Source organism: Columba livia, chromosome 3 (assembly GCF_036013475.1).
Source record: "Columba livia isolate bColLiv1 breed racing homer chromosome 3, bColLiv1.pat.W.v2, whole genome shotgun sequence".
In the NCBI taxonomy this organism is placed as follows: domain Eukaryota; kingdom Metazoa; phylum Chordata; class Aves; order Columbiformes; family Columbidae; genus Columba; species Columba livia.
In genome coordinates this window covers 21,933,972-21,960,861 of record NC_088604.1, presented here as the reverse complement: position 1 = coordinate 21,960,861, position 26,890 = coordinate 21,933,972, and the positions used below count along the sequence as shown (strand labels likewise).

General features: G+C 40.7%; 1 protein-coding gene across 5 annotated transcripts in view; it reads right to left on the bottom strand.

Annotated features, from left to right (window-relative positions):
* DLGAP2 (DLG associated protein 2) overlaps positions 1-26,890 on the bottom strand; it is a 468,772-nt gene that overhangs the window by 420,491 nt on the left and 21,391 nt on the right. The gene's annotated exons all lie outside the window — the stretch shown is intronic.

The following is a 26,890-nucleotide window of genomic DNA, read 5'->3' as shown; positions in this document are numbered from 1 at the left end:
CACGCTTTAGATTATCTTAATTTGCCAAGTTTTGGCAGAACTCACAAAGGTACAGCAGAAGTTGCTGGAAAATTTGCAGGGCTTATGATATTTAGTCCATTTTCAAAAAAAAAAGATCCCTAATCAGTTCATCAGTTCATTTCCATTTCCAACAAGATTCTTTCAGAAACAGCACACTTTTTTTTTCCTTTAATTTCAGTATGAGGCATTTCGGGCAATTGAATTAGAGCTTTTCCTTGACTTTCCTAGCTGTGATCATGTTGTATTTCAAGAGTGCTCTCAGTGGCAAGACCCTGGCCAGCCCATAAAACATTTCACTCATTGACTCTGAAAAGATCTATTCCCATTAAATCATTCTCATGACATCTCTTAGACAAATCGGGAATGAGAGGACAGCTGCAAGCTACCCGGAAAGTGAACCTCCATGCCACAAGGCAAAAGGTATTTTGGAAATGTTAAGCACTAATAAGTAAGTTTCTAACCTGGACAAAATTTTGCTTTGAGAGCATGGACAGCATGGACAGCGTAAGTACTATAACCAAAAAAACCCCAACCATAATAATTCAGTCTATTGACAGAACAGCTGAATAGTGTGCATACAGAAGAAATGTGAAATCTTGGGCAGGAATAAGAAATCTGTCAAACCACCTGTGTGAACTGCAATTTCTTAAAAATAAACCTGAATTTCTATCTATTTAAATATTTTCCAGAAGGTCCTCAGTGATAGCATTTTATGGAGAGAAATATGTCCAAAATAAAGAGTATTAATTGTAAAGAATGATGTACAGAATGATGAAGATACTCTCAAGTCTGCTTGATGTGGGAGTATCTGATGAGAAGGAGTGACATGTATGCAGCAACCCCTGCAAGATGCAAAATAGATTATTTACGCAAAAGAATCTGGCAGAGACTGATATTCATAACAACCACATGACTTCTCAGGTACCCTGCACTGAGACGTGATTGTCCAAGTTGAAGAGCAAGACTATTGTTGTGTACAGCTTTGATCATGGACACTTGAGAGACACTACCTTAAGGTTAATATGCTCAAGCCCAGCCACTTGCTGCCACCTCTGTGGATATTAAGAGATGTTCTCTCCTCTCCCCTCCTCCTCTCCTCTCCTCTCCTCTCCTCTCCTCTCCTCTCCTCTCCTCTCCTCTCCTCTCCTCTCCTCTCCTCTCCTCTCCTCTCCTCTCCTCTCCTCTCCTCTCCTCTCCTCTCCTCTCCTCTCCTCTCCTCTCCTCTCCTCTCCTCAAGTCTGTATTTTGCATAACTGTGATACTATATATTCACTGCCCACTGAGTGCTATATATGTTTTAATGACAGATAAGGAGACAAAATGGTAGACTCATAAATAAGCTCAGGTGCTGCAAGACTCAACACTCCACTGGTTGCCTACTTCAACCAGGAAAACTCTGTTAGGGACCCAGGAGTGCATCTTCTCTATAACACTCAGGAAAACAGATGCATAAAATGGGAATCACGAGACTACTGCAGTAAGTGGGAGCATTGCCTTGGCAATGGAAATAAGTGAGGGAGCAACATGGCCTGAAGCCTAGCTCTCCTAGGCACTCAACTTCAGGCTGCCGGACTTCCACAGCTGGAATTTTCTTCCACACATGGGTGCCTATGGCAGCTTTTTCCTACAATATACAGCTGGAATGTTTCAGACTCTGACAGGAGGTGAGAAAATGTGATTTAAGTTTTTGCTATAGATGACTAGATTCAAACAACCAGCACCTTCTGTCACTGCAGTGAATGCTCTTATTATTAACTGCCTGATCCCTCTTACTACAGCTCTTCCATCTTGCATGGCCAACTATTTTTTTTTTTGAATATTTCTTTTTTTTGACCAGAGAAGGACAAATACACAGAATGGGAAAAATTAATTCTTCCTGTGGTGTATATGGAGCTATTTCAGTGAGCATGGAGCACTAAGCATTCACAATCACAGAGAAAACACAGACATTCCCTTACTCAGATAAGTATCGCAAACAAGTTCCAGTAACTGCTTTTTCTCTCTTGCCTTATTAAGAGTTAATTATTTTTTTTTTTTTGCAAAAGAAGAAACTCCAAAAGACTTCCTCTAAGAGGAAGAACTAGGACACTCAGACCAATTGTTGATAAACTGGAAGATGGGAGGCTGAGCCCCTTCAGATAGGAGGGGGAACTGAACACCCCTCCATCTAGCTGGGAATGCTGCAGCTGTTTTATTGCTAGCACTGGATCTGCTCTCTGCCATGCTTTCTTTGTGCAGGGTACTAGTGGGAAAGCAGTTTCTTAGAATGAACCCCACAGGTAAATAAGCGTGTATTTTATAAATTCTAGGATTTAAGTGGGAGACCTCAGCTGCTGCAAAATAACTTCCTATTTCTATCACATCTCCTTGTGGCACGGAGCAATTTGGGTTCTGATAGAAAGGAACTGTCTTTGAAGAGCACAGCTGGAGCGTAGTTTTCTAGGGATTGCTGCTCACAATACATGCAGGGGAAGGAACAGGGTAGTGCAGAAATCAAACCCAGCAACCCCAGGAATCAAAATGACGTAGCAGTTGTTCTCCCTGCCCCTGAGAGACCACCTCCATCAGCACAAGGCTGACTGTACACTAAGCAAACGAATGAACAGAGCCAGGACCCTCTGATTTCCATTAGACTTCCTCAGTGGGTTGGGTTTTTTTCTGTTATTTTTGAGGTTGTTTTTAAATCCCCATTAAAGTTTTTGCTTAGTCAGTGGTTAGGGTAAGTACGCTCCTTGCATGACTTCATCTAGACTCCGATGAAATAGTCTAATTTCATCATCTGCTGTGCCTTTGTCTACACACAAACCAGTTAGCATTTCTAGTGTGGTATAACAAAGTCCTCTATAAAGGAAAAGTAAGTGGCATCATTTACCAATAGCAATCAAACTGTACTTTACAAATCTTCCTGCATATGTAGCAAAGAAAGTCAGGAAAAATGGTCTAAGAAGTATATTTACGCATACTGTAGTTGCAAAAGTTCCAGGTCACCTAGCTAGAGTTTAACAAGGCAAAGCTAACCTCTGGGGACATGGTTTAGCAGTAAACATGGTAATGTTACATTAACAGTTGGACTCTATGATCTTAAAGGTCTTTTCCAACCTAAACAGTTCTATGATTCTAGCTCTGCAAACATGCCATCAAATTCTGACACGTAAGCAACAAGGAACCACAATATTTGAATTGGATTATATTATTTGAGCACATAGTGCATCCTGAACATTAATGACAAATTTAGCAAGTCACTTTTCTATCAAAACTTGCCAGATATTTAGCAAAAAAAAGGCTATGCTTCTTTTAAGTGTTTAAAAAGAAACTGTTGTTTGAAATCAAGTCTTTCAGGTATTTTTTGGTTTTGGTATTTGTTTAAGATCATGTCTTTCACATTTATTTATAATAAACAAAAGTGTACATCACAGTAGTTTGGCACAGCATATGGGACTGGTTACTTGTAAAAGAAAAAGTAACAGGACTGTTTATCAAAACTTTGGATTATGACACAGATTGCAAAGTAGGGTCATTGTACATATGATCCAGATTATGCACTGCTTTATAAAGCATCAGCCAGACTCAACAGAGAGTCAGTTAAACTCCTTTATCACTGGAGTTACTCATTTCAATGTATTTCAATTGCATTAAAATCATAGCAGTATCAGCGTGCACTAGTTACAGCCTGTGCAGACCTTTAGTTCAGGAAGTGTTGCAACAGTCAAACCATGTGGCTTTCAGAGAGTTCATAGCCTGTGCAGCCCTCAGACAGCAGTGCAGGAAATTCACAGTAAATATAAAGTAATGGCAATAAGAGAGGATCTGGGACTCGGAAAGAGTAAGACTGGCGATGGCCAACCACTGAGGAAGACGCATTTCTGGCTTTGCAATAGAAAGTTCTGATTTGAAAGTTCTGACGCCTGGACACATTCCTGTGCAATCTACTCTAGGTGAACGTGCTTTAGCAGGTGGGTTGATGATCTCCAGAGGCCTCTTCCAACCCCAGCCATTCTGTGATTCTGTGATTTGGCCACCAGAAACAGAAAACACGCCATACTGCAGCAGATAAATAGCAGCAAGGCAAGCCTGAAGTGGCATGGCTTGTCTGCTTTTATGTGTCAACTTCTATCCTTCCAGGGTATATGCTGATGCAGGGCAATCCCATACATGCTATCCACACTCCCCTCCACATGTACAGAAAGAGGGAGAATAGCAAAGAATACAGCAGAGCCCTCATACAGTTCTGGGAACGTTTGTGCAAGCCAAAGGGCTGGATATGAAGATCCAGGGAGCAGTTCAGAGCTTGGTTCCCTGCATCTGAGCGCAGGAGCAAGGGCTGTCATTTAGAGAGTGGGTTTGGCTTCTGTGACTGAAGGAGGGACCAGCCCCAGGATCAGTTCACATGACTTGACTGTGTTAATATCGGCCACTGACATGAAACATACTTCAGACTTTCGGTGAGCCGCAGAGAACCAGATCTGCTCTCCCTTGCCTTGCCCAGGTCCTTCTCACCCCCTCACTGGGTGTCCTGCTGTGCTGGCAGATAGGTTGGATCTCCATGCTTGTTTGCACTGTGCTTGCTGCTAAAAAAATGGGGTTTCCACTCTTGCATGGTGCCCTGAAGCGGCTCCTCAGCACAAGCGAAGCCAAGGGGTCTGGTGCAGGGTGAGCTGCACACCAGCTGAGCCAGCTGCACTTCACCGTGGCTGCCACCCCCTAGAAAAGGCCCATAACAGTACTGAAATTACCATGAAAAATTGAAAAATCCTGCCCCAAGCCCACAAAGCTGGCTAATCCTAAGTAAAATGTTTCAGAGGTTTGACATATCCTGGCAACACAACAGATATTTTGGAAATCAAAACCTACAGCTTCTGTGTTTCACTGCTCAGACACAAAATTCAATAGAGTTTTTCTTTGGTACGTGCCGAAAGGCAGCTTTTGCTTAATTTTAAGGCTGTTTAAATTCTCCTCCTCTACCTACTATCCATGCTCCAGCAAAACAAATGGTTCACCTTTCTGGTGAGCAAGCTGCCAGCTAAGCTGACCTGCCACATCTCACCAGCTCTGAAACTCCTGGCACCTGAAAGATTCTGTGGCAACAAGTATCACGATTTATCCATGTGATCCATGCACAGTCCTCATCTTCCACATCTCAAAGTTTTAGCTGTTGCCCCCTTGTGCCCACATGGGAAGAAAGAGGTTTTTCTTGCTCACTTTCTTTCTATCACTTGCAACTTTTAGACCTCTCCGAGCTGTTTCTTTCCTAGCCTGACACATTCAAGCTATTGCAGAACTTTCTCCATCCTCTTTGATGCGGTTTGTCCATTTTTACTAATCCTTTTTCACATGACTGGCTTTGGAAAAATCAAAATATCTGCTTATTTTTTATCAATGAAATACTTGCTGCAGCCTGTGTTTGAGAAACTTCAAGCTTGATTACTATTTATTGTTATTTTTAAAAGGAATGCATGACTGATGGGCTTAGTGTTCTCTATAATTTGGATCTATGGTGAATTTCTGTGTGACTAGATTTGAATATAACAGAAGTAAATGAGCAGATCTATAGTTGAAGTTTATGGCATACACACCAGAGAGAAAGGGTTATTTGTATTGGCCATGGGAATAAGAAAAATCCACGTCCATAGCCCTGGAAACCAGTTGCTTCTGCCTGAAATTTAACTTATCACCATCCAGCAGCCTAATCAAAGTGAGACGTGTATCCGTGCTCCACTTTAAATGACAATGGTGTGATCAGCTCTTGTAGAACCATATCTGTAAACTTTTATTGTCCTGGTTGGAAAAGCTATAATTTGACCTCGGAAGGTAACTAGCATTTAAGCCATACCTGCATAAAGAAAAAACACTTTAGCAGCATCATGAGGTAAACTAGGCCAGGTCAACCACACCAGAGATGCCATTCAATCCTCAAGATGTTTCACCTTCAGAGAAAAACCCATAGTGTTTCCCTACAGAGACTTTATCTCAAGATGGTTTGTGTCAATTATTTACACTGCAGCAAAACCACGTTTTTCAAGACAAAACTACATGCTGTAGTCACGGACCAAGAGCAGAGATGAAGAGAGCAATCAGCCCCTTCTTCGGTGTTTGTTTAGCAGCAGAGCCTGGCTGGCAATTGGACAAAAGGCAATTATTGATGTGTGAGCAGCACTTTGCACCCACTTTCAATTTATATATTTAAATAGAGAATACAGATTCCACTAAATCTGTTATGTGTGTATACTTCCTCTGCAACAAAAAATTACTCTTACAAAATAAATTTATCTATCTACCTCAATATGAAGGTTCAGTACCATGCTCACCAAAAACAAATAAAATACAGTCACCCTGTCCCAAGTTTTAGTTGATGCCTTTCTTGCTAAAAAAGCACAATGTTACAATGATTTCCTGGTTTTCATAACTTTTTAAAAATATTATTATTTCTGAGGTTGGAATTCTTCCTTATAACAATTTATACCTCCCTTCCCCCACATCAGTTGCCATTTCTTTTCCTTAGCAGTAGCCTAGCAAAGGTGATAACATCTATGGAAGATCCCTCAAAACTTGCTCTGCCGTTACATGCAGTCACGCACAGGGAAGGTTGAGAACCACTGTGTTGGGTGCAAAATGATTGTGTGGCATGGAGACAAGGGAAGACCCCTGAGAAAGCATGGATTGGACCCTGACTTCACAAAGACATAGGTTCTCACTTTGCTCGTCTCTTATGGTTAGCAGTGGGCTCTGGGCATAGCGGGTGCATCAGGGTGACCGCATGCAGATATAGCACACGCTGGATATTTTGTCAAGTAAGTTGATAGGGTTGTGGTTATAAAGTATCTAATACTAAAATTAATACAAGCTGAGAGGTAAAACAGAACAAAATGCAGCTCAAAGGCTGCTCTACACTGGTGCCACATATACACAGACAGGGCACTGAAAGCATGATTTTAGAGGTCATTATATGTTTGCAGCTGGACTACTCCAGAGAAACCACAGCATTTGGTAGTTATATAGGCAAGCATCTAAGAAAATATTAAGATTTTCATCTACATCAGCAGGAGTGTCTACAAATGAAATATTAGGAAAATAAAGCCATGGAACAAAGAAGATAGCTTTCAAGATTATAGCTATCTTATAGTCAAGCAAATAAATTGCTAGGCTTGGAAAAGGTCATGGTCTTTATGGATCATTCATAACTTATTTCTTACGGGGTTACTTTACACAGGTTGACATAACTTCCTCCTTATAAGGACATGTATTTACATCTCAGGTGCAGCCTGTGAATGGAAGGCTCTCTAGTCACTTAATCGCTTATATCACTGCAAAGAGATGTAACCCGCTTATGCTAAAGGCCAATAATTTACTTACAAAGCAGATAAGAAACTGAGAGCCATTAAAAATAATATCCCATAGTACTTCAAAGTTAGTGAATCTACGATATAATATAAAGAAGACAATAAGCTTCATCCAATCTGAAACATGGATCTGGATAACATGGTCTTGGATTAATTTTCTTTGGTATATTCAGGTTTCTTTCCATGCAATGCCTGTTTTGTTACCTTAATTCTTCCAGAAACACTTCTGATGATGAAATGCATTCTTGAAGTAAACGAGATAAATAATTTAAATTGTATTTTATACTGCATTCATCACATCTTTACTTTCACTATTCATTTTTCACCTTCATATAATTACTGTGTGTAATTAGAAACTGAAGTCAACACCTAGAAAGCAGACAGCTTAAGCAGGATTTATAAATGATGCTGTGATGAGTTTGGGGATGAACTTTTCATCCACATGCTTAGATGTACCATTAATAATAAACAGAGACTACAGAAACATTAACCAACGAAGAATGACACACGAAAAAAATGGAAACTATAGAGCTGCACAAGATCTACTGTATCTATATTATATGATATTTCACTTTATTTACAGCTAATGTAGTTTATAATCCAGTCTGTTATCTGATACCTAACCCAAAATTGAACTTCAGGTCCTGCTCTCCCACTTACAGCACTGTTAATTAATTAATTATTACTCTCTCTGGCGATCAACGACAGAACCCGAGGGAATGGCAGGAAGATGTGCCAGGGGAGGTTTAGGTTGGACATTAGGAAAAGGTTCTTACCCAGAGGGTGGTGGAGCACTGGAACAGGCTCCCCAGGGAGGTGTCACAGCCCCAAGCCTGATGGTATTCAAGAAGAGACTGGACAACGCCCTCAGACACATGGTGTGAACTGTGGGGTTGTCCTGTGCAGGGACAGGAGTTGGACTCGATAATCCTCGTGGGTCCCTTCCAACTCAGGGCATTCTATGATTCTAAATACCATCCCCCCCCTACATTTTGTTCTGTTCAAGCATTTTCTGAACCACAGAATGGTTAGGGCAACGGTACCATGTTCTTTCAACATAATAAAACTAAAATCCCAACAGCACATGAACACCTAAAATGGACTTCAGGCTTACAGCTTTTCTTTTTATTCCTTGAGCTGTAAGTTCAAGGAAAAACAAAACACAAAACCAAAACAAAACAAAAAAAAACACCTCACAGTAGAAAATTATTACCATTTTGTACATTTTTTGTCCATTTAAAAACTAATCACAGACGCACATACGCACAGTCATGCCTTTTTCCACCCCCGCCCGGGCAGAACTTTTCCTGCCAGGACGCGGTGGCAGCCGCAGCCCCCGCTGTGCTCCGCGCCGCTGGGTCCGGCCGGGCCGGGGCCGCTCCCGTGGGCACTAGAGGGCAGCGCTGCGCCGCGCTCCGCTCCGCTGCCCCCGCGGGACCGGCCGCCGCGCTCGCAGCGCTGCCGGGCTCGGCAGATTGTTGCAATAGCGACGTGCCAACCATAAAAACTTCACGGCATCCCAGCGGCCAAAAAGCTTTCTGGAAAAGACGTGGAGGCGCGGGGTTCTCTGCCAGCCCTCCGGGCGTCCGGTCCGGCACGAACAGCTCTCCTCGGGCCGCCCCCTCGCCCCGGAGCGGGTCCCCCGCCCCAGCCGCCCCGCAGCAGCAGCAGCCCACGGCCTCGGTGGCAACGGGGCACGGGCGTGAGGCCGTTCTGGGTGTCGCTGCGTGCCAGACGGGTGAAGCAGGAGAGTCTGGGGAGGTGTTAGCAGGGCCGCTGCGAGGGCAGCGACAAGCACGGCCCGGGAGAGAGAACCTTTGTGCTCTGCCCTGCTCAGCCCAGAGGCGGCACCGCACACGGACCGCACCACAGCGCTGGGGCCGGAATGCCGGGCTGTATCGTCATCCCGCTGCCTTCTCCAGACACCCAGGCTCTCGTCCTGGGGGCTGAGAGCAGCCCCTGGGCGGTCTCCAGTGTGTCTGAGCCTTGTGCAAGGCTGCGGGCAGCCACACGGAGCTGCAGCGGCTGGACTCGGGGTAGTCACACTCCTGCTCCAGAGGGTGAGAAACACTCAGGTGAGGAATTAATAACAACGGAGGAAATATGCTAAAAATGCAGAAAACCTCACCCCAAAAGAAAGAGGAAAAAGGGAACGGCTTTTAAGTTCTTGTGGGTGCACATAAAGCAAGAATAAAACCATGTACCCAAGTAGCTTTTAATTAAATTAAGCATAGCAATGGAGCATGAAACAAGCAAGCAGAGGGACATGTGCTGTATGTTAATAACCACACTATGGAAAACATTTTGATGTACTCAATTTTGCTATCATATACTGCAAACGTTTATAACAATGCTTTTGCTCCTTACATGCAACATACAGGAAGAGAGAGACAATCTGTAGTTGAATCACCTAGTCATTCATTCACCAAAAAGGACAGACATCATCTATCGGAACCACATATATACGATTAAAAAAAGAACTGAGCTTGTTTAGGATAATCAGCACAGCAATATAGGTAATCAGAAGTCTACTGAGAGGAAAATGCAATCTATTACTATACTGAGCCCTCCTGTACACAACCCAAGAAATGTTATACCACAATGGAAAGGCTGAAAAAAAAGTCACATAACTAAGAAAAATTAGTTAAAATAATGATCCTAACCCAGTGCCTCTTGGGTGAAAACAATAAAACCAGCAGTGCAGTTAGACAAGTTTAGTGCTGCATAAAAATAAATAAATAAAGCGTGAAGGTGCATGTTTTGAAAAGGTTGTTTGGAAATGTGCAAATGGAAATACACATGATAAAACCATATAAAATATTCACAGTGAATCTGAGATATCTGAGACACGTCAGTCCTATAGAGCTGACCCCATGTGTGTGTACCCCACAGAGCTGACCTGTGCATGAGCAGGGATCATGTCTAGAGGACAGTGCTGTCATTAAATTAATGCTCATCAAAGCTCTAGGAGTATCCAAGGGACACTTTGAATAACATGGCAATTCATCTGACAAGCAGGAACTTGTTAATCTGCCATAATTCAGCCTCATTGCATTATGTGCTCACACCCTGTCCTTGGTTTACTAATTGATGAAACAACAGAAGCTGAATTTCAAGGTAAAATTTTATTATCCTCAGCAGAAGCTTCACTGAGGTGGCCCTGAGGGGTGTTCCCTGGGCAGACGCAGGGAATGGAACATTGACATACTGGCAGCTATTTGCCCAAATGTCTGTGAAAGGAGTTAAAAAATAAGGAGACAGGAAGAAAAAGCTAATAACCTGGACCTGAGAGGACACAGACAAGGTGCTCCATAACACAGAAAGCTAGCTGACAAATATGCTGCCATGATTTTACAGTGTTCAAGGAATTCAGGTTTGGGCTTTATTCCACAATGCTAAGTAATGTAGTACCAGACACCTTGTATCAGCAACGCCCAAGATCCAGTGTCTAGGCCTCCTACACCACTCCAAAGAAATCTGAGATACCTAAGGATGAGTCCTATGTAAGCCAGCACATTAAAGCAACCCACTGGAGATTATGGAGATATTTGAATTTTACTACTTATTTTTCTTGGGAATTCAGGAGCTTTTCAGCAAACAGTGGGAAGCAACTTCTTTCTCTTTGGGAATGAAATACTAGGGCATGAGCCCTGGAGATGCGTTAGAAAATACTTTTTTTCTTTCAAAAACTGCAAAAGTTTGTCTGTCCTTTCAGAAAATTCCCAGAGAAATCCCACTTGGTAGTGGGCTCCAGAAAATACTCCCATGAATTCTCCCTATAAATATTGTCACTTTACCACTTTGGGGTAGTTGGAGCTTTATCAACAGAAACCCTTTACTTTAATCTTTTAGAACTTTTTTTGATTGTATACCTATCTGCTGCCTACAGGTCTTTAGCTCTTCGCATACACCTGTTGTAGACAGGGCTACACTAAGAAAAGAGCTGCCTTATAAATCTGTAATTCCATCTACTGAGAGCAGTTCAAAACACCCCAAACACGCTGCAGTGCCGAACACAGCGTGCACTGGTATTTAATTGCCATCAGCATCTCAGTGAGCCCAAAACCCTTCCCAGTCTTTCATGCCTCAGTTTCCCTGCAATAGCATTCCCTCAGCTCAGTGTGCTGGTGTGAACATAGGTACCGCGGGGCCTGGGTGATGCTCAGATACCACCTGAAACCCCTGCAAGAAAGTACAGAAAAGCTCAGAAACTCCCACAAGCAAGTAAGCTGAATCATCTTCTCAGCCCAAAGGGAAATACAACAGCTGAAGACCAGCAGACATTCACTCTTGAAGTAAGGGCACCCTGAGGGACAGGGACACCTCTTAATTAAAGGGACATCTAAGTTTCCTCCCCGCAAAGAAAAGGGGGCTGCATCAGGGCAGGTTTCGGGGTTGCTGCTATGGGCAAGTATTGTGAATGTGCAGCAATGATGGTCTCAATCTACTCCTGAGAGCTGCACACAGCAGTGTAGACATGGCCAAAACCACTTGTGTTAGATATGCTGGCATTTAAATCTGAGCTAAGCTCTTTGTTTTGATTTATAGTAGAAATAGGGATTTTTACTGCAGCAAAATCAAATCAAATCAAAACAAGTTAATTCCTATTCAGAAACCAGAAAAATATTTTTTTTTCTGTAGCCTTCAGAAACGAAATGTTAGTTTGACTTGCCTGTCAGCACTGAACACTGAATTACAGCTCATCTTCTCTCAGCCTAATAAATACTGTTTGTAGGGACCAAGTCAGCTTGTATGATGTTGGAAACTCATTCCTCCTTCCCACCAGCTCTAGTCTCTCCAGCATAGTCTACGTTCTTGCTTTGTGTTTATTTTTGCACTGCTTTTCTCTACATTGGTTCACAGCAAAAAGACACCAGCTTACTTGAGCTATCAGGATGGTCTTACATGGGAAAGAGAGTTCAGTATTTCAGGACAAAGTGACAATTTGGTTTTCTCAGAATTTTGCGTCAATCTCAGATGAAGTGACAAAGAATAAGCTAACACATATCATAGGAGCTGATGCCTACTAGCCAAGTGTATCCATCCAAATGGTAGAGAATAATGAAACCAGCATTAACTGTGCTGCCACAGACCCAAGTCCACCAGCAGTGGGGGAGGAAGCCCACGAGACAAGCTTAAAAGCACAAAAGTGAGAGCCTGGAAATGGGAAGACAAGCCAGGAGTTGGTGACTGTAGCCTGCCCCTACACTCACAACACCAAGCAGAGCAACCTGCAGACTTGAGGACAGGGTGGCTTGACCCTTCTGGCAAGTTAACCATGAGTCAGCAATGTGCCTTTGTGGCCAAGAAGGCCAATGGTGTCATGGGGTGCATTAAGAAAAGTGTGACCAGCAGGTTGAGGGAGGTTGTCCTCTCCCTCTACTCTGCCCTGGTGAGGCCACATCTACAGTACTGCGTCCAGTTCTGGGCAACTCAGTTTAACACAAGGAATTACAGGAGGGAGTCCAGCAGAGGGCTACAAAGATGATTGGGGGTCTGGAGCATCTTATGAGGAAAGACTGAGAGAGTTGGGTCTGCTCAGCATGGAGAAGAGAAGGCTGAGAGGCAATCTTATCAATGCTCATAAATACCTCAAGGGTGGGTGTCAAGAGGATAAGATCAGACTCTTTTCAGTGGTGCCCAGTGGGCACAGACTGAAGCACGGGAGGTTCCACCTGAATGTGAGGAGAAACTTCTTTACTTTAAGGGTGCCAGAGCACTAGAACAGGCTGCCCAGAGAGGTTGTGGAGTCTTCTTCTCTGGAGACACTCAAAATCCGCTCGGACACATTCCTGTGTGATCTGCTTTGGTGAACCTGCTTTAGCAGGTGGGTTGGACTAGATGATCTCCAGAGGTCCCTTCCAACCCCAACCATTCTGTGATTCTGTGAAATCACTGCAGGAATTATGACCAAGTGCAGAGAAAGAGGGACTGGTGGGCAGCAAGGGGGGGAAGAGAGGAGGTCAGAGGCACAACAGCTCATTTACCACCTGGCTGCCCCAGGGCTGCAGCACCTTCCTCCTTCAGCCTCACAGCCAGTATTTTGTGCTCCTTTCAGGCTGCTTCTGTGCAAAGGAGTGAGGAAACCCAGCCCAAGGCTGCTGCAGTTCAAAACCACCACTGTTTCCTGCAGCCTCCTACAGAAAGGCGGGTGCAGGACAAGAACAGCCTTTCCTGCGCCCCATGTCCCAGAGGGAAGGTCTCCCACCCTGTGGAAGTCCTTTCTTTCCCCTCTGTCCCCCCCACCTCTGGAGACATGCTTGGAGACAGCATCAGAAACAATAGTAGAAAAACTAGCAATTCCTCATTAATATTTTAAAATATTATTATTTATATTTGTTGTTGTTTATATTATCGCTTATTATGCTAAATAATTAATTGGATTTATTTGGATAGGCTTGCATTAACTGTGTTATTTTATTTAAATTGGATTTATTTAGTAGTGCTCTACAACTCCTCACATGACCCCCAGGACAGAAAGTAGCTGAGACCGATCACCTATTTCAGGTAGGAGGGAAAATTAAAGACAAAATGATGCCTTTTGTGAATGCTCTGGGATTCAGAACAGGACCAAAACCACAGCAGGATATCAGTTTTGCTTCAAAATAAAACCTCAGAATAAACTAAAGAAAGAAGGACTGTAATCATACATGTTTATGAGAAGTCAATCGTTTCAAATCCGGAGCAGAGGGAGGTTCCTGCCATATGCATCTAAATCTTGCAAAGGTCTAAAATGTAGGTCACATCTATTTAGGACACGGAACATCCCTCTTGGCTACTTCTACATGGCTTCACATTGAGCTGATTGAAGAGCTGCCTGGCTCAACATGCTGACCACTTACCATCCAGTTCTGAAACCCTCTTCACTCACCCCAGGTGCTGTATAAAGTTTTTTATGGGCTTCATCTCAGGACTGAAGACTCTGCTATTGGGAGGCAGGACCAAAAACCAGGCACAGCAGTGTTGGGGATGGGAGTGTACACATCTGTCACAGATGCCTCCCTGACAACTCTCAAAGTGCTTCACTGGTAAAGGTGCCTAAAGGTGAGTGTGCTCATTAAAGTCATCTGAGTAACACATATATCTTTTGTGTAACAAAAAATCTGGCCAATTTTACCTTGACTATTAACTTAGTAATATTTGTCAAAAATCAGAGAAATTCAACAGGATTATTAGGAATAATTTCTCATAGGCATACGCATGGTCAGTTCTTAATCCTGAACTTTCTTACTCCTCCAAACTGCCAAGACTAACTGATTTACTCCAAACAGTTGTTAAATCAAAGCTTTTGCACAAACCTACAAATCAAAGAACATACTCAGTCCTGTGATTTTTCTTTGCTTGGTGCTGGGGCCCCTGCTGATCCAGGAAATTATAGATGTAATTTGAGAGGGTCATTTGGTTAAGTTTCTTTTGAAGACAAAGGATATGTAGTAACTCAGACAAACACAACCAATGCATCTAAGAACTGAACACTAAAACATACATCAACTTGATGTTTTCATGTTACTTTAAGCTAATACATTACTTAGTTCCTCATTATTCTTTGATCTGACACAAAACTTAAGAAATTTTGAAGTAAGAAATACAGGAGATAAAAGGAAAAGCAAAGCATCTCATTGTCAGATGGAATTTTACAACTATCAGATTTAATGTAAAGATTACAGACATTTATAAGGTGATTTTTTACATGGCAGTCTGCAGCCTTGTTTTCAAACTGGATAGTGCATTTGGGCATTATTTTAGACTTTGGCTCAAGCAGAAATGTAACTATAAATCAAGTGTTAGTTTTGGTTGTTTTCAGTAATATGTGTCAGAAAGGACAAGTATGAATAGGCAAAAGCAATGTTTACCTTTGTGAATTAAAGTTTTCTCCTTCCATTTGAAAACTTATAGTAACATAGGAGCTGGAAATATTTGCCCTCACTGCTAATATGGAAGGCAGAAAATATTTTTCAGTTGTTTTACAGAGCAGTTTGTCTATTTATCCATGTGTATCTACTAAAGCTAAACAAGTTTTGGGTAGCAAAGGTTATCCAAACTCAAGAGAAGGAGCATGCTGGAGTGAGAAACAAATGGGCTATAAACTGCTAATTGTTGAAGAAATAATCTTTTTCTTAGGAATACAGTGAAACTGAGTCATTACCTTCTCATTTGCTCAAGTAACCATCTTACACTTCAATTGATTTATTGATGAAGAATTTAGAAAAAGAGCTAGTAAGCATCTTGGAAACTTTAAGGCACATTTTTATTGCTCACATTTGAGATCCCTTGAGCTTGCAACACTGCTGCAGATGAGTGAGCTGGATGGCCACCATTTTTTGTCTGAAAATGTTTCTCTACAACAAACTTATTTACTGTAGAACAGATTTCCATAACAATGAAAAAATGAATAAGTACAATGTATTACTACAATGTCAAGTCATTGCAATCTTGCCTTTCCATTAAGAGACCTAGTCTTTTCACACAAAATCATTTCCAGAGACAAGATTCTTGGAGAAGATAAGAATTTACAATTTTAGGCTTTCCTTGCTCATTTGAATTTCACAAGTGTTCAAGATAATTATGGCAACTATTTTTCTTTCATTGTGGAAGATCCCTATGTATCAGTGAAGACACTCATCCTTGTCGCTATAAATCTGTATCTGTTGTCTCAGCATGTGTGTCTCAGGTCTGGAGCAAAACTTTAAAATGCTTTTTTGTTTCGGGTTCAGTGTTGCCTTATTTGATAGTAGTTTGTAAAGGTTAGTTTCAGACAATATGTAGACCATTTTATGGAAACATTTCATTGCATATTATGATACAGTGTGATTGCTAAGTCATATCTGGGACCATTTATTCAAGAAAGCAAATGAATGTTAAGTATTCTAAAAAAATAAAGGGAAAAAGAGAGCCCTCTTTTTGTGTAGATTTCAGGCTGAAATGGGTATGTTCTCCACTCCAAAACCACCACAATTGTAACACATTCTCTAAAAGAATACAAAGATGCTCCCCATTTGCAACTGAAGAGAAGTGAAGCTGAGGAAGGTGTTTTTGAAACATAAACTTCTTTACACCATCTTATTTTTCTCTTCGGTGAAAAAAAAAATGAGACCAATTTTTAAGAGTTTTAGAACTCTTAAAGCAACTGGGTTTTTAATAAACACTTTAGAGTCTTTCCCTTCTGGACCCTAAGGAGACCATGACCTTGGTATGCTTTGGAAATGCTTCATTTAAGACAATGTTTTAGTAAAACTGAAGTGTGAGTATATGAGTAGCAGAGTAACCTTGTATCTACATTTGAATCTGGTTTGGATACAATGGCAAGCTTTTATACAGTACTTTTCTGACACTGTAATTCTGAAAGTAGTAAAAAGTTCCATGTTTACATACAGCAAGTTCATCTGCAAAATGAGTTTGGTATGTAGCAGCGGCAATGCCTCATCTCCGCTACTGAAGACTGATTAAATGCAAGGGGTAATGCTGGCAAAGGCCTGAATCTGTGCAGGAAACTTAACGATGCTCTGAGAGGTTCCTCATAAAAGAAAAACACATTCAACTGCTCGGCATATGTACCAGCAGATTGCAAATTCATGTGTTGGAGGGGCTCCCAAAACAGTCTTCCAAAGACGGCTGAACACCAATGAAAGGCCAACAGTGCCTGGTATTTGAATCTAGCCAGCCCACTACAGTGTGGGTTTTTTCTGCCTTTCCTCTTTCTTCAAAGAGATTTGGGAAATAAAGGACATGAATCTCTCTGAACCAAGAGAATAAAGAGCAATACTCCCAATTCCAGCCTATTAATTTCCACAAGCTACCAGAAGCCGCAAGGAACAAAGAAGAGAGAACAAAACACCAAGTAACTTTATCCTTTTACCAGCATTTTTGCAATGCAATGGCACCCCTGAGACTTTAATATCATTGCTGAAAGGGATTTTAAGCACTGCACTGCAGTGCCAGTTTGCTTGGAAATCACATTATAAGCTCTATTTGCAAGACAGTCGTCCTATACCTTAGTCTGTGACTTAGGTGACAACTGAGAGATGCCACTCGCATTGGTTTTTTGTTGACTTAAAGAAACAGCTTAAAATTATAAAAATAATTTTAAAAAATACTGCATCAACCCTTCCTGAGCTGGAGTCCATAGTGAAATATTAAAATTAATCCATTTATGAGTAAAATAATGGAAATAGACTCTTTCATAAGTGCAACAACTAGTCATCATTTTTCTTTGGATTAGACAGTTTCAATAATGAAATAACATCAAAACTTCCCAACCAAACAGTCCAAGTCTGTTCTGTGACAGTGGACTCATCAGTGGTAAGTGCAGGCACAGTCCACAGTAGATGTTGACACCTTCCCAAACTGTAGCTTTAAGTTGATGAGTTAGACCCCTGGTCCCGCCAGGAGCCTGCTCCAGTGTGACCTTCCCACAGGGTCACAGCCTATTTTGACCAGCCACTTGCTCTGATGTGCTCTCCTCCCTGGGCTGCAGGTGGCTCTCTGATCCACCATGGACCTCCATGGGCTGCAGGGGGACAGCCGGCCTCACCAGGGTCTGTGCCACGGGCTGCAGGAGAATCTCTGCTTATTTTTTAATAAGTTAGCTTTATCCCTTCAAAAAGTCACTGACTTGTCTGCACAGTGCAGCATAAGATAATGTACAACCAGACAAACATGTCAATTGGCAGTGGCTTTAAAATACTTTCTGCTAATGTTTTGTCTCACTGGCTAAATGCTGCCTACACTGTAGTTAGAGAACAGCAAAATGAAGAAGCAGAAGCCTTCAAACAGACAAACTTGAATAAAAGCTGAATAGCTCAAATAGGAGCTGCAATGGCACCTAGATTCTGGTCGCAATGTAGGTTAAAGGCTGAGCTTAAATCCAGACACAGGACTAGGCATCAGACCTGACACCTGGAGGACTCATTCCAGGGGGAACAGAAATGGGACAGAGATACTATTAATTCCATAACCGTGTCACCAATCTTAAACAAGGACTCATGGACAGAAACTTCATAGAACTATACAAACCTATCTCTTAATGCTGCTCTGTCTATTTAATATATAAATGATTGCCTATTTCTTTAAAAAAAACTCACCAATCATTTTCTGGTCTGGTAATACAGTCCTTGAAATACTCTTAGTAATAACAACAACAATAATTATCATTATTATTATTATTATTATTGTTGTTATTATTATAATTATTATACCAAGAATCCTCTATAGAAAAAGATGCTCTAAAACTCTAAATTGTTCACACAAGAGACAAAGGCTTAATAATTTGATCTCCCCACCCACTGGTTACTAAGAAAAATTATGTAATAAAAACAAAGGATTCCCAGTTGTTTCTGAATACCTTCTGAGCAAAAATAAATCACTTAAACTCCAGAGATATTTTTGACAGTGAGCTAAAGGTGTATTATGAGAGAGTAGGAGGCTCAGTGGGTGAATATAATCACTGCTTACCTATGAGGGGTGTATTAGAATCTATAAAGAGAAGTGTGTGGTTGCCCCGTTTAATGGACATTAGCCAGAGGAGCAGTCACACAATTCATCTTTGCTAGCAATTCTGGTGTGTGTGGTAGGGATTTTTAGAGCAGAGCCATAGATCAGCATAAACCACAATTATTCAGTTGGATGGCAAAAGCTAATGCAGCACCTCTGCTTCTGGTAAATGCTATTGTTCACACTTCCATAAGCACAGAAGAACCAGAAGAGTAAACATCTTCATTTTCTGCATTCCAATTCAGATTTCTTATCTAGATCTTCATGTAGCTAAGTATTACCGTCTTCTCAGTGTTTTCTAGTAACTTCAAAAGCATCTAAATGGAAACCTACAATCAAGCACTGACAGTTTGGAAAATATGCTTTGCCCTATTGAGAGAATTCCTTTGAAATGCATATAGTGATTTATTTTAAAATATCTTGTTAAATTATCATGTAATGTCAGTATATATAGTGCATTATATACCATGCTCTCCACCAAGTCTCGACAAAACAGCTTTGAAAGAGACAGGAACTTAGATAATACGGTCTTGTTATGCAAGATGTTAAATTGTGTTTCTGTGTGAGATCTCCTTTTCTATAGGTTCATATTAGGACACGATGTCAGGATTTGGCTTTGGCCAAGCTGGGCACTACAAAGAAAATCAATTACAGTTACAGCTCCACATTTAACATCAGCAATTTTATTCAGATTAGTGTCATTCATATAGTAAATTAAGCTACCAGTAGATAGCTTTAATATACTGAAGTAGAGATGGTTTAAATATCTTTGTTAATTCAGAATTATTTCAACTGAACCTTTATTCACAGGGCAACGCAATGCATGGCTAACACTCATACTACAATTTCCTTCTGCTAAATTGTTCCTTACGTTCAAGACTCATCTTTGCTGAATCCTAGCATCTGATTTGCAAAGCCAGGGATGCTGTCCAAAAATATGTTCCAGTTTCCGTACAGTATGTACTCCCAACAAAGTGCTTCACTTATACATTTTTAGTTAGAGCTCAGTATTCCACATTAAGCCTAGTTGTCAGTTCCAGCATTCATGATTAAACTGCTTAACCATACAAACAAAGCTGAGGTCTGTTTGGTTTTCACTAATTTGACCAATATAATTAGCATTTCATAAGCCCTCCTATAAACAAAATATTGGGTCAAATCAGTTATTGGTATAACTCTATTGAAAACAACAGAATGACCCCAGTGAATACTTTAGCCCATTTAGTTTTCAGGTAATTGTGAGTACTTAAACTGTCATTATCTGCTTATTAAAAGACAGTGATACTCATTCCAGCTGATGGGTCTGGGCTGCATCCAAAGGTCTTCCTAACCAGGGGAAGACCGTCCACTGATCTCTGAGGGCCTTAGGTCCAAAACAGGCTACACTCAAGACTTCAAATTCAGCAGGAAATGTATTACCCAGTATCTTGGTCACCGAGCTGAGGGTATCACCTTAAACCGAGACCTCCTTTGCCTGGCCAAACAGCCCTATAGCAGAAGCGGCTCAACATCTGTCCCTCTCCGAGATCCACAGCCAAAGCAGTAGGATAAAATAGGAAAGGAAGAGGAGGGAAGGTAGAAGAGGGACTATAAATCATCACTTGAAATGGCAGCCCAGAATGAAAAAGCTGATGAATACCTGGCAATGTTTTATGCCATCCCAATACACTGCTTTACTGCTTCCCAAGCAGAAGAAACTCTTACACAGGCACCTCCTGTCACAAGCAAATAGGCACATTTTGGAGTTTATAGCAAGAGTCCTGTGCCCTAAATTCAAAACTTCTAATAAAGAGAAAGAAAGCACCTCAATCTCTTCTATACCATAATGAAAATACAATAGGTTTCTAGGTGGAAGCCAAATGCTGGCTGCGACCTACAATGCCTCGTGTGATTTGGGACCATATTACCTGAGAAATTGCTTCTGTCCCTGTGAAACCTTACTGCAACCGAGATCCGCAGAGATGCTCAATTGTGGTTTTATGGTATAAATGAGAAGGCGCTTTTTTTTTTTGTGTGTGATGGGGGTTCAGTTTGGGATTCACTTAACCCCAGGGTTTCTGAAAGCTCAGGTTTGTTAACCTTCAAAGTGTGCTGTAAAACTCCTCTCTTCTCTCTTTTCTTAGGCTGCAGTACAAGGACAAGCTAAAAGCAGTGGAAAATGTTATATGCATGAGCTGTCCTCTAGCACTATGTAATGTGTGTTAATGTACAGAAAAGATATGCAGAACATATGCAAGTTATTAAACCTGCCTCATCGGCACTGGCCACACGGTAAGTTTAGAACTGGAAATTCATCTGACTATTCTGCTCATAACTGCATTGTCTTTTCTTTCTTACTGCTTCGTTGCTACTGTCTTGTTTAATTTCTGTTGTTTGCAAGAACAAATCATCTATATTACTTCCCTTCTCTATTTCACCCCATTTCATCTACTTCTGTTTCTTTTCTCTCTGTAGAACAATAACTTCCATTTTCTTTCAAGAAGTTTATCACTTGAGGCAGCAATCATTGGTAACCAGTTCTGGAAAACTGGATATTTTGCTGTATCTGCCTCTGTTTCAGACTTCTTAATTTCAAGTTTCTATGAGCAACAGCAGACGCTTTTGAGAGGAGCATGAGTTGAGCATTGGTCCCTCACCAGCAACAATCAGGACACAAGTTCAGATATTCATGATAGCATTTTAGCCTTAAATTCTGTGAATCAGTGAAGCTCTACTCACTACCCCACAGTGCCATCTTCTTTCTAAGCCATGTCCTATAACATAAGCGTAAGAGTTCAATATACCTGCCCCACTGCAGCGTCTCAAGCAGGTGTCTAGGCCATCCCCAAGCTTTTACAGGTGGTGAATGGAATGTGATATACAGCAAAACACCATCTGATATGGAGCATTTCTAGATAAGAAATGATATTTATATGAAAGGGAGAGAGAAAAAGCCAAATGTTGATGCGAACATCATAAATCCTCATGACATCACACTGAATATGTGAGGAACAGGGATTTCTTGATAGTGCTGCACCCTGCCCAAGAAATATAAGCGTATGAACAAGACCTGTCAAATTACCAGCAAAACTGCTTGAAAAGAAAAAAAAGGGACAGAGGACTCTGAGGACTCAGTCATGATGATCAGGAGAGGAATTCTGATGTGAGAAAGGCCTGGAGGGAGCCAAGAAAACACGTGCACTGTGAAGCTGAGATAGCTGAAGCAGCATGTGGCCCCAAACATGCATGAGTTGACTCTATTCATTTAAGTGGATAATTCCCCAAATATAAGTATTGGCTATATTGTGTGCCATCTTTCTGTAGACTCCGAGATACACTGAACAGGGAAGAAGCAGTAACCCTTATAATTCTATTATGTATTAATAGCCTCTATAAAATGTTTGTCATTTCCATTGAAATGTTTATCTTCAGAGTTTTCTGCAGACTTCAAACTTTAGCAGGCACATAAATTACAGAGGTACTTTTTGCCTTGTCCTGGAAAAAATCCATTTTTATTTGGAGAACATCACAGAATGCTGCCATTTCTTGTCCATTTATCAGACAGCACAGGAAACTGTTGTCAGCTTGGTAACACTCTTCAATACTTTATTTCTATTCTGCATACATTGCTTTAAAATTAATATTGGTTAGGAACAATTTGATAACATATATATTTTACTTGGAATAATACTCAGATGCTGAAAACACTTCTCAAGTTAAGAGTGATATTTTAGTGAGAGTGAGGAAAACAGCTAAGAGTCTTTTATCTTGAGCACTGACCAGTGACATGGAAAAGACAAATTAAGTTAAGCCACTAAATCTATGAACAGTAAGAACTGAATATTGTTCTTTCACTTCCTAGACAAACACCTTAAGCATCCTGACAGTATTGTGGTGAGAGAGGAAGGGGAGTGCTGTCTGACATAGCCAAAAATAAATTTAGCTTGCTTTAAACACTTGAAGTTGTAAGGATATAGAACAGCTTTCCAAAATATGAAGGACAAAAATAAAAATAACAAATAAAAGTGGCACTTAAAGCAGTCTTATTGAGATATGTGATTATGTTATCTGACTGATTCAAGCAGTTCTTTTCAGTACTAAATGCTGTATTCCTAACTGAGTAATTTTAATGAAATTCTTTTTTATTGGGCAGGCCTATTCCAACATCTCACTATTGCAGTCAAACAAACAAAAAAGGGGAAGAAAAAAAAAAAAAGGAAGAAAATCCAAACATCAAATGCTTCCACTGCATCTTTTATTCATCTGTTTATCTATTTACTCATTGATTTGCTGTTCCTCTGGCTGTGAGGAAGCTGCATGGCTCTGGGCAGCAGAGCACCATCCCTTCCAGCTCCACCTCTGCGGGTCCTCTGAATCCTGCATACTTCCCAGGCCATATGATGGAGCAGAGCTGCACAAAACCTGCTCTGCTGTGGTGTCGTCTTGTGGAAAAGACACTTGCATTGTAACCTCAGACAAGACACTACACTTTTCTGAGTGCCTTTCTTTTAGACAGCGTTATGCAGATTGTGAGAAACAAATGCAGTCTGGACCTTTTGGCATACGCGCTACTGAAATGCAAATAAAGGTAAGAAAAATACAGGAAAACTATACCATGTAGATACACTGTCTCTCAAAGTCACCCAAATATCTGTGTGTGGCTACTGCTGAAGGCATTTCTCCCCATTCCCAATTATTATCCATCTGTCTTCTCCTCGTGGCTGGTTTAACCAGAATAAATGCCTTCTCCTCCTTTTAGATCAATGACATTCTTAAACGTGACTGACAGAGGTGTGTGCTAGCTAGTAAGTGTGCTACTGATGCAAAGTTTATTAAAAATAAAAGCTTTGTTTTAAAATCCAAAAGGATCTAGAAAGGTAAATGAAAATAAAATATTTTACTTGTGAAATCAAGCACTTGAAAGTTGGGGACATGAAATGCCTTTATTTGGGCACTTCTGAATATATTAGGATATAAACTTAATTACACAGTGACTGACTGATGACCAGAAGGACTCCCGTTTCATCCATTCACTGCAAAAAATAATTGTCACCTCGTACATAAAGTCATGCTAATGATTAAAGAAACTCCGGTGTTGCTAAGGGGAATAGCAGCCATATTTCACTAAGTACACAGACAAGAGGATGTTAAATTACTTCAGATAACAAGATAAATGAAACAATGGGAGCACACCAAACATCTAGGCCACATACAGAAGGGTTCAGAAGAGATTCACCAATCCTTAGTGCAAAATGCAAGAGGGGGTTGAAAATGCAAGCAAGGAAATATTTCCATGTTTGTCAGGAAAAACAAACAAACAAACAAACAAACAAAAGACATTACTTCAGTCTATAAAATTTAACAGACAAATCAAATCTATTCTCCAATAAAGCAACCTGAAAAAAGCAGGGATAACCTTTTAAGCTATAAAGGGATAACAATACATAATTACAGATTTAGACAGCCAAAGTCTGATAGCCAAAGGCTTACATGGGATACGTTAATTAGTTTCAACAATTTACTTTCCTTGCTGATGAGCAGTTTTCAAAGCTACTGACTGGGAACCTGATATTCTTTTATCTCAGTAATTCCTAGAGTTAAATTCTGTAAGTCCCTATACAGGGTTGATACATTCAAAGAAATATTAGACATTAAGAGAGAAATTCAATTTATATAAAGTGTTTTAATTTCTTTAATGCAAATATAAAGAATTTTACTAACTCAGGATTTGGCCAAACGTCCATGTTCTTAAGAGATTAACGCAAGAATGGCTACACCGGCTCAGAGCAGCAGCACCTCTAATACTAGTGTCCTGCTTTCACCCATGGTTGGTAGGAGATACTTCAGATCAGTGAAGAAACACTACCTCTGGCTATATGCTCCTGGCTTTCAACAGTCAATGGTTTGAGATCCTCCTAACTGGAAATTGCATCTGATCACGAAGTAGCTGCTAAGAGCTCATTTTTCTATCTTATGTTCAGGAAAGTAACTCTTATTTGATCAGCAAACACACAGAAATCAATCTAACAATTGTATGAATGGAATTACTTGCAAGTTTAGAAGTCTAGGCCAGGACAGTAAAACTTTCTGAAAGCAGCCACGTCCACCACTCTCTCTGGAACTCTTCTGTTTCCTCACTCCTTTCTCTAGTCACCTTCTCATGTGCTGCCTTTCCAGTTTGAGCTGATGACAGCTCGTCATAAATGGCTGAGATGTGAGTACTTATTGGCTGGGAAGGCTGTGTTTCCAACAGCAGGGACACCGGGAGGATACACGGGCTCTTTGAACCTGTCAGTCACAGAGAAGGTCCCAGACATGGCTCAGCCAGGAGGACGGGGAAGCGAGGGCATGGAGATAAGAGCAACAGAACACAAATGGATAATTAAGGGTGTGACTAGAGTACGATAGACAAGTTAAAATGGAAAACAGCAGAAAGATGAACAGAGCCACAAGCCATACACTGAAAGGTTTTGTAGACAATTTAAGTTGTTAGTTGATGAAGCTTAGTGCTGCATTAAGCCCTTTTAATAATCTGATCATATTTTGAACTGCTTCTGTATCTTTCACGTAATGTAGAGGGATTTTTTTGTCAGCTCTTGATTTTTACAATATCCATTCACACTTCTATTTTTTTTAATACAGTCATATCCATTCTGGCTTTCAAAATCTACATTTGATATTCTTATTATCCTGATATAAACTGAGAGAATCTGAATAGCAAGTGAAGCGGTTGCATTGCTAGGCTGCTTTTCATTCTCCATTAAGGACAATGAATGCTTTGATTCAAAAGCAATCCCATAAAAGCACATTAAAACATTTAATAGAACCGATCTAAAAATGTTTATTGAAGAGAGACAACAGTGCTTGACAGATTTGAAGGGATGAAATAACAAACTACATTCATATATGGGCTAACAAGACTCCACTGAAATTAATATCAGGACTGTGGCTTTGAACACAACTCCCCTTTGTATTTATGAGTAAAACCATCACAGCATTGTGTTTTCATACTAATGGCACAAAAAACTACTGAACTGCCACAGATTGCACACAACGGACAACTCAGTTTATCCTCTGTTTAGTTATTTACTTACATCTTCCCTAAGTCACGGCAAGGTGACTATAATATACCATCATCCCAATCTGTTTACCCTCTCACCAAGCAAAAATTTCTTCACAAATACAAGATAAAATCATGACCCTCTGCTACAAAAATCAAAGTGCCTGAATTAAAAAAGATAGGTGAATCCAAAAATGTATTTGTATATTAAGGTTTTATAAACCTTGATGAGTTTATAGACACTAAAGTTCTAGAATAAATTTCAGTGGTGCTAAATGTAACAGAAAGCTTCCTTTCTACACATTATATTTGAAATATTTGTTAATGTCTTACATTTATCTCTTAAATGCCAGTCATGTAATTTCTGAATATGCATGATGAGTTGCCATTTTCACAAGATACATGATGGCCAAGCCCTTATGCTCATCAGCAAAAGTGGCAAGAAAAATCATTAAAAACTTCAATTTAACACATTTGTTCACAGCCACAGCCGGCTTTATTAGACTGTGCAGAGCATCACTCTCACGCAGCTTCACAGCTTTTGGACAAGAGGAGATACTGCTTTACAGTTTGCTTTCCCACCTCTCCATTTATTTATGCCATTTACACTGCTCCTGGTGGAGCTGGTGAATATAAGGTTTCTGGGCAGTAGGTGTAGGTAAAGCAAATACACACTTGCCTGCCACTCGGCTTAGATACACACAGCTTCTTAGCATGACTCACATTATTCTTTCAGCAACCCCACCGTTTATACTTTGCCTTTCCCGCGGAGTCCCTGGCTGGCAGACTGCTAATCCTTCTGGAGCTGGTACTAAACCCAGATTGGTACTAATGGACTTGCCCTTCCCAGTTATTGTACCTTACATTTGAACTTTACTGAGTTTAAACACTACAAATTTATGATTGATTTTAAAATATAAGATATTAAATACATGCCTTGTAGCTACAACACTTGAGCAGGTTTCAAGACACAAGAGTTCCGTGGCTTGACTGGCCACACTGA